Raw genomic sequence first — 7,250 nt, forward strand, 5'->3', positions numbered from 1 at the left:
CAAAAGCATTGTAAACACTCGAAAGCTAAAAACAACGAAATTAACCTCGAAAATAAAGTGTTCAAGTATCTAAGTTGGGATGCATCAAATATTAGATATCATGCCAAGGTTTCCAAAAACATAAAGAACGCTCAAAACCGGGTTATATTGAAGAAATTATAACCACTCGTATATTTACGACCCGCCGTTAAAACATTATTGGACGTAGAAAGTAAAATATCAATAAAATGCATTTTAGCCTTAAGTATCTAAACAAAAGTCGTAGATCTCATTGAAAGGTGAACGTGCATAAAAAGATCGCCCAAATTGGACCTCGTATGAAGAAGTTACAAATTTTCAAAGTTTCGTAACGGTAGTAGAGGGCTAAAAAAACTCGAATTGAAGATCAAGTGTTAATTAGCTAACGCAACCTAAATGAGAGTTGAAGATCTCCACAATAGTAATAAAACAATAAAAAGACAAACGAAAACCGACGTCGAATAAAGAACCTATGAATTTTTAACGAACTTTAGGAGGCCCGGCCTATTAAAAATATATCATTAAAAATAAAGTCAAAACTAGCCGACGGAGTCTAAATAAAAGTTGTAGAGCATAATCTCACCTACGCGTGGATATAAAGAACGCGAAAAACGGAGCTCGTACGCGAAAGTTACGGAATTTAGAAGTCGGAAGCAGGGATTACGCCCCGCGTAATCTGGGAGTACGCCCCGTGTACTAGACCCAGAGTCGAGTCCCATCGGCCCGCCCAAGCTACGCTTAGCTAGACTCGAGTCGTAAGCCATGACGCATTTTTACGCCCAGCGTAACGACGTACGCGCTGCGTACGTGAGTACGCCCCGCGTACTCCAAAATTACGCCCCGCGTACAAGGCAATTCCAGCCTATAAATAGAAAGGTTCAGCTGCGAATTTAAGCACACATTCTCAAACCTCTAGATACTCTCACCCCTTTCCAAGCACCAGAGACCATTCCCTCACCTCGGTTTCCGCACTCGAGCCCCCGACGAAAGATTTACGCTGCAGAGATCCCCGGAGAGCCGACGACGCAACCATCCGCGGTCGAAGTTCTGCTCAACCCTAGCCCCTCTCTTCAAACTTAACGAGTGAGTTCATACCCCTATAATCTACATTTTTATCAATATTGTTTTAATATACACTTTTGAGGGGGGGAATACAAGTAAACACACGATTATTATCGTGTGTAACTCAAAGATTCACTAAATACTCATTTTTATCAAGTAAATCATATGTGATTCACAACCATTATGTGGAATCTTTCATACGGAAAACATAACACGATATCGTCTGATATATATATATATATATATATATATATATATATATATATATATATATATATATATATATCGAAATTAAATATGTTGTTATACATATACGAATCAAACAGTTTATTTATACCTCGAGTTTAAGTGTTCATTATGTCACCACAAAAAGTTACACATTTCATAACAAGTGAGCATTACACTAGGGTTACTATACAAATGAAACGAACTTTTGGAAAAACTATAATAGTTTACGACAAACATTTATACATGTTAAAAACTCTTTATCAAACTGTCTTACATACTTTATGATTCTTTTCAAACACTGTTAGAATCATGTTATTAACAAAGGTCTTCCTATATTTAAAACTGTTCTTATCAAACAAACTGCTTTCAAATCATTTTATAAACTGACATCAAGTCATCAATTCTTATTTATTAAACTGGTTTTACAAAACTTCTTTTATATTTTTGTGCTCATCTATATATGTATACTTATATAAGTAATGTTTGAAGGACTTAGGACGGCTAGCTCGCTTTATTTCCTTTTCCTCGTTGGGATGTGGCCTTAGGGCATCGGTTATTCGTCCGAATGTCGTCTAAATATTAGTTATAAATATATGTACATATATAGACATAAAAGTTTCCGTCAGTTCGTTCAGTACCTTTGAGTAGCAAAAGCATATTTCGAATTATACACACATTATCAATAACTATAATAGGTATAGTTAAGACATACTATTTACCATTCCAAGTACCAGGAATCATACAAGACGTAGTCTATTCATGAGTTAATACAAATACATTACATACTATGCGAAGAGGTACAATTACAAAAGCATACAACTTCGAGACATACCATTTCAAGGAATACAATTACATGAGAAAGTATACTAGATATTCATAACGTTTTATATACTACAAGTACCATATCAAGAAGGTATTTTCATACAAAAACAAATGGACATTTTCATACGTAAATCAGTTTTTATACTAGGTTGTGAGACAGCTTCACATACGTTCGAGTATGCATTATTAAGTCCTGTATTATATACCATAATCCCTTGTAGGGGGAGCGTGATACTTGTGTATAGATCTATATGGGATTGACAATCCCACACCTAAGCTGTTAGCTACAGCTAGGCCGGCAGGCCTGGGGTGACAAATGTCATAACAGTTCCAACGCCTGAAGAACGTTGTTACAGGCCATCAGTGTCATTAGCATGGTTATAAAACTCACATGGAGTATTAAAAACACATTGATTTACGGGGTTATCAAATACTTTAGCAAACATATACTTACACAAATCTACTGTTTTAGACATAAATAATATCATGGTAGTACATCTTTGGGTCTTTTAAATTACCACCCACTTATAAACAAGTATTGGATTTCTAAAGGCAAACATTCAAACCAGTCGGGTCTTGGTAGAAGGCTACACTTTATACTAGTAGAAAATATGGGATTTTCTAGAAGTTTCAAACGTTTACAATTACTTACAAACATATTCGTTGGTACAAACTTTCTTTCGAACAATTACATATCTTTCTTTACAGCTTTACAAATCAAGTCACATAAATACTTATGAACTCACCAGCATTATTGCTGATACTCGCTTTCAAAATAACTTGTATTCCCAGGATGCGAATAGACAGGTACGACTACCAGGTTTTGTGAAGACGGAGCGATCAAGACTCGTCTTTTATTTCTGAATATTCATTTTTGTAGAATTATACTATGAAAGAACTCAAATGTAATTACAATTATACTATTAATGCAATGGATGATGTTGTTGCTTGTTTACTACTTAGCATTGTTATGATACATTACATGACGTCCTCCGCCCCAAAACGTTTCCGCCGTTCTCGGTTTTGGGGTGTGACATCTTCCAAAGAAAAAGGTTGCAGAATTTGTTCCCAAACAAAATATGATAAGAATTTATCAAAGCATTTCTTTAAAGAAATGTATTTTCATTATATAACAAAATCTCAGGATGTCATTTCAATACAGACCAAAAGCATAAACAGAACAGAATAGACCTTACAGCAGTTATTTACAACTACTGGTCTATTATCCAAAATCTCTCGTCAAGTCCACCAACTTATACTATTGTGTCATTACCTGTAATACAAATATAGAGTTTTCAACCCACAATGTTATATATATATATATATATATATATATATATATATATATATATATATATATATATATATATATACACACACACTAGTAGCGTACCCGCGCGATGCGGCGGCGGCGATTTGTTTCATTCCGACGATTAGTTTCGGTAGGGGTGTTCGTTTGGATGGATCAATTTGATCTGATCCAATAAAGTGAATCCAAATTGATTTCGGTTTTCAAAACATTGATCCGAATAGTCCAAATTGAATTCAAATTAGATCCGATCCAATATAATTACAATTCGGTTGGGATCGGTTTTTATGATTCGGTTTTCAAAACCAAAACATTTTAAACGACATATAATTATAATATTACCCGATTTTGCACAAAAGTGAAAACAAATTATTTAATTGTGATTTGAAATTTATAAACAACTACTAAGAAGTTATATTATAGTTAAATATTTTATAAGTAGAAAACTTTTGAGAAAAAATGCATATTAATGTTTTCTTATCGAGTGAAATGTTTTGAACTTATTTTAAAGAATAAATTACGAAATTAATAAATAATTATAGATATATATTAAAAATAAATAAATAAATAATAATTATTTATTCGGTTTTTTTAGACTATTCAAAATAATAATTCAGTTTTGTTGAATACCAATATAAAAGTTTATTCAAAGTTAAAGTTTTACTCGTATGATCTTATATATTTTTGATTTACTTTTATTTGAAAAATAAATAAAAATTTACGATGTATATTGACTAAGCAAATTTATATAATTACTTTTATAACATTAAAGCGACTTCAAAAATAAAAATGAAAAATTTATATTTTTAATTAAAAACAGTCTTATATTTCATCATATAATTACAATTTAACTTGATTACTTATCTTATATATTATATTTCATTAGGTTAACTTCATTAACATTTTGTTGTTTGAACATTGTAATATTTTATAATATAAAAATAATAAAAGCTATAGGATAAGATAGACCTGTATACGAATAGTCTTCGCATATTTTATATCTTTGAACAATATTATTTTACAGCTTTATGCCTTTATCTCCTTGAGCAAACAAATTGGCAGCTTTATAATAATACTATTACAGTTTATATTAAAACCTATGATAGCTATTCTATAGCAAGGGCTGGTTTTGCATTTCGCATCCTTCCAAAGACAAAATCTTGCTCTCTTAGTAAATCTTTCTTAAGACAAACTTCATAGGCCTAATTGGAGAAGTTGATGCCAACATAAAAAAACATGAAAAATTAGATATTCAGAGTCATAATTTTGCAAACCTTTTCAAGCATGTAATGTTGACTACTCCGAAAGAAAGAAAGCATATTTTTTTTTATCATATTTTGCATAAAACTCGACCTGTTTTCCAAAATATGCTTGACCATGAGTAAATAATAAATTTGGTCCCTGATTTTAGCACCTTTTTCCGGTTTTAGTCTCAAAAGGAATCCATTTGCAATTTCGGTCCTTAAATTGATTTTCCATACCCTATTCCAATTAAAATGACTAAAAATTGCCCTTTATCTGATATTTTTATAAACATTTCTTGACTACTTTTCATTACTGAAAGTGCATCATTTTAGTCTCAGCAAAACATTTCAAGCATAGATTAAAATAATCAAAGACATCGAATGAATAAAAATGCCTTATGTAAGTGAATATACATTTATTAGGAGCTTCTTGTCTCACAAACTAACAGTATAGTTTCTGCATTCAAATGAGCCAGAATCCATAAGTGATACAATCTGATTGAGGCACCTACAACCACAATAAGTAAATAGACAGATCAATATTAGTTATCTTTTCATTTGTCCTGGTGAGTTTTGAGTAGCAAAAAACAAATTTTTAGTATAGAAAGAAGAAGAAAACCACCTGGAAGGAGTGAAGTTAGTTGCAACACTAAGTGAAATTTAAAATTTAAAATGGTATAAATGGTTGTTATTTAAATAGACAACCATAAGCAAAACAAACTATGAAACAAATTTCATAGTTTCTTGTTTTGTTTTATTGCTTCTTAATCTTTCTATCGTTTAAGCGGAAACAGGTTCCAACCCATTTTTCAGGTTCATGAAAATGCAATTTCAAGCACAATTTACTTGCTTTTGAGAGATTTTGAGTAACAGAGAATTAAATGAACCATCTAAATGTTCGATTTTAGAACAAAACCTACACTTAGAACAAAAACAACATAGATCCTAAGATTGTGAGTAACAAAAACACAACATTTTAATGGGAAAAAACAAGATTATAAGAGAATCAAGATTGTTGCCTGGGAAATCATAAAAAGGTGCTTGATGGTGAATCTGATAACCGAAGCCAAAGAAGACTATGACCATGACCATGATGAAATTGAAAATCTCGTCATAACTTGTACCTGCGATGCAAGTTAGAAACAAAATCAAAAAACAAAAGAAAAAAAGAGAAAAATGATGATGGTGGTGTCCGGATCTAGATCAGATCGACGAATCAACACAGTGGAGAAGAGTGGTGGTGTTTTCAAAATGAAGCACCATATTTTTTGTGTTCCTGGTCTGTTTCTTGTTCAGAGTTTGTGGATTAGGGAAGCTTGAAATGTGAACCTGTTCGATTTGAATGTTAGAAACAACAATCCTATGTTCGATTTGAATCATAACAAATGACAAAATCCCCTGGAGAAACAAGAAAGACATTCAATAAACATGAACCAAATAAGAAAAACATAAAACCCCTAAACTGTCTGTCTTTATTAAGGAAGAAAAACAACAAAAAATAGAAGTATAACTTACGTGTGTAGAGCGACTGGGGAAGATATATAATCGCGAGATGTTTTATTCTACAGCGGTGGTGATGGCGGTTTGTGTCTTTCCTATGTATCTTTCCAGTTTCTACAGTAGAGAAAGAGAGCATGAAATAAATGGTTCGTGGTGGTTAAGTTACTTACATATATAGAAGAAGAAATAGAGTGTCATTTTGGAATTGGAAAAAGTTACTCTGGTGGATGGTGGTGCCAAATGAAGGCGGTGGTGAGATGCAGATAGTGGAAGCGAAGAAGGCGACACCGGTGGATCAAGCGGTGGATGACGAATTCGTTGTATGTGGCGGAGAAGGCGACACAGGTGGACCAAGTGGGAGATGAAATATGTGATCGATGGAAATTCTTGAGAGAGAGAGTGTGAGATTTTGAAAATTTTAAGATCAAGATTCAAATTTTGAATCAACTAATCCAGTAACTCAAAAGAGTTTTCTTTTGGGGAGTATGTTTTTGATCAAAGATTCATTCAGCACACGGATTGCCAACATGGACCTATCTATACCATTCACTTAATAATTAAGGGTCAGGATCATGTCTCCTTGTTTTTTAAGATAATAAGCATTATTTGTTATACCTTGGGCTTTACAATTTGTAATTAAGACATTGATTATGTATGCTTTATAAGATGGTATATATATATATATATATATATATATATATATATATATATATATATATAAACATTTACAATTTTCCTATATACAAGCAACTCTTATCCCACCCCATCGATCCTCACAACGACACGATCTAAACTCTTGTATCTAAAATTTTCCTCTATACCTGATCCCTACTCACGGATCTAAAACTATCCTTTTCACCCGATCCATACTCACAGATGTAAAACTAACCTTTTCACCTGATCCAGACTCATGGATTTAAAAATAACCTTTTCCCATGATCCAAACTCCCGGATCTAAAATGACCTGATACATACTCACGGATCTAAAACTAACCTCCTGATCTGATCCATACTCTCGGATCAATAAATGTACCCAATCCATACTCCCGGAATAGGGACAATTAACT

General features: G+C 32.6%; 1 long non-coding RNA gene across 2 annotated transcripts; it reads right to left on the reverse strand.

Annotated features, from left to right (window-relative positions):
* Positions 1-4,411: 4,411 nt before the first annotated feature.
* Positions 4,412-6,654, reverse strand: LOC145045763 (uncharacterized). 2 transcript variants are annotated; one of them, XR_013681880.1, is made up of 6 exons: positions 6,403-6,654; positions 6,199-6,297; positions 5,944-6,081; positions 5,703-5,807; positions 5,098-5,191; positions 4,412-4,641 (listed from the first exon to the last, which is right to left on the reverse strand). It is a non-coding gene; the product is annotated as an uncharacterized LOC145045763 (long non-coding RNA). The 2 variants fall into 2 exon arrangements; XR_013681879.1 differs by having other exon boundaries at positions 6,013-6,081; positions 6,403-6,651.
* Positions 6,655-7,250: the final 596 nt, after the last annotated feature.

Source organism: Lactuca saligna, chromosome 1 (genome assembly GCF_052625555.1).
Source record: "Lactuca saligna cultivar CGN05327 chromosome 1, ASM5262555v1, whole genome shotgun sequence".
NCBI classification, from domain to species: Eukaryota; Viridiplantae; Streptophyta; class Magnoliopsida; order Asterales; family Asteraceae; genus Lactuca; species Lactuca saligna.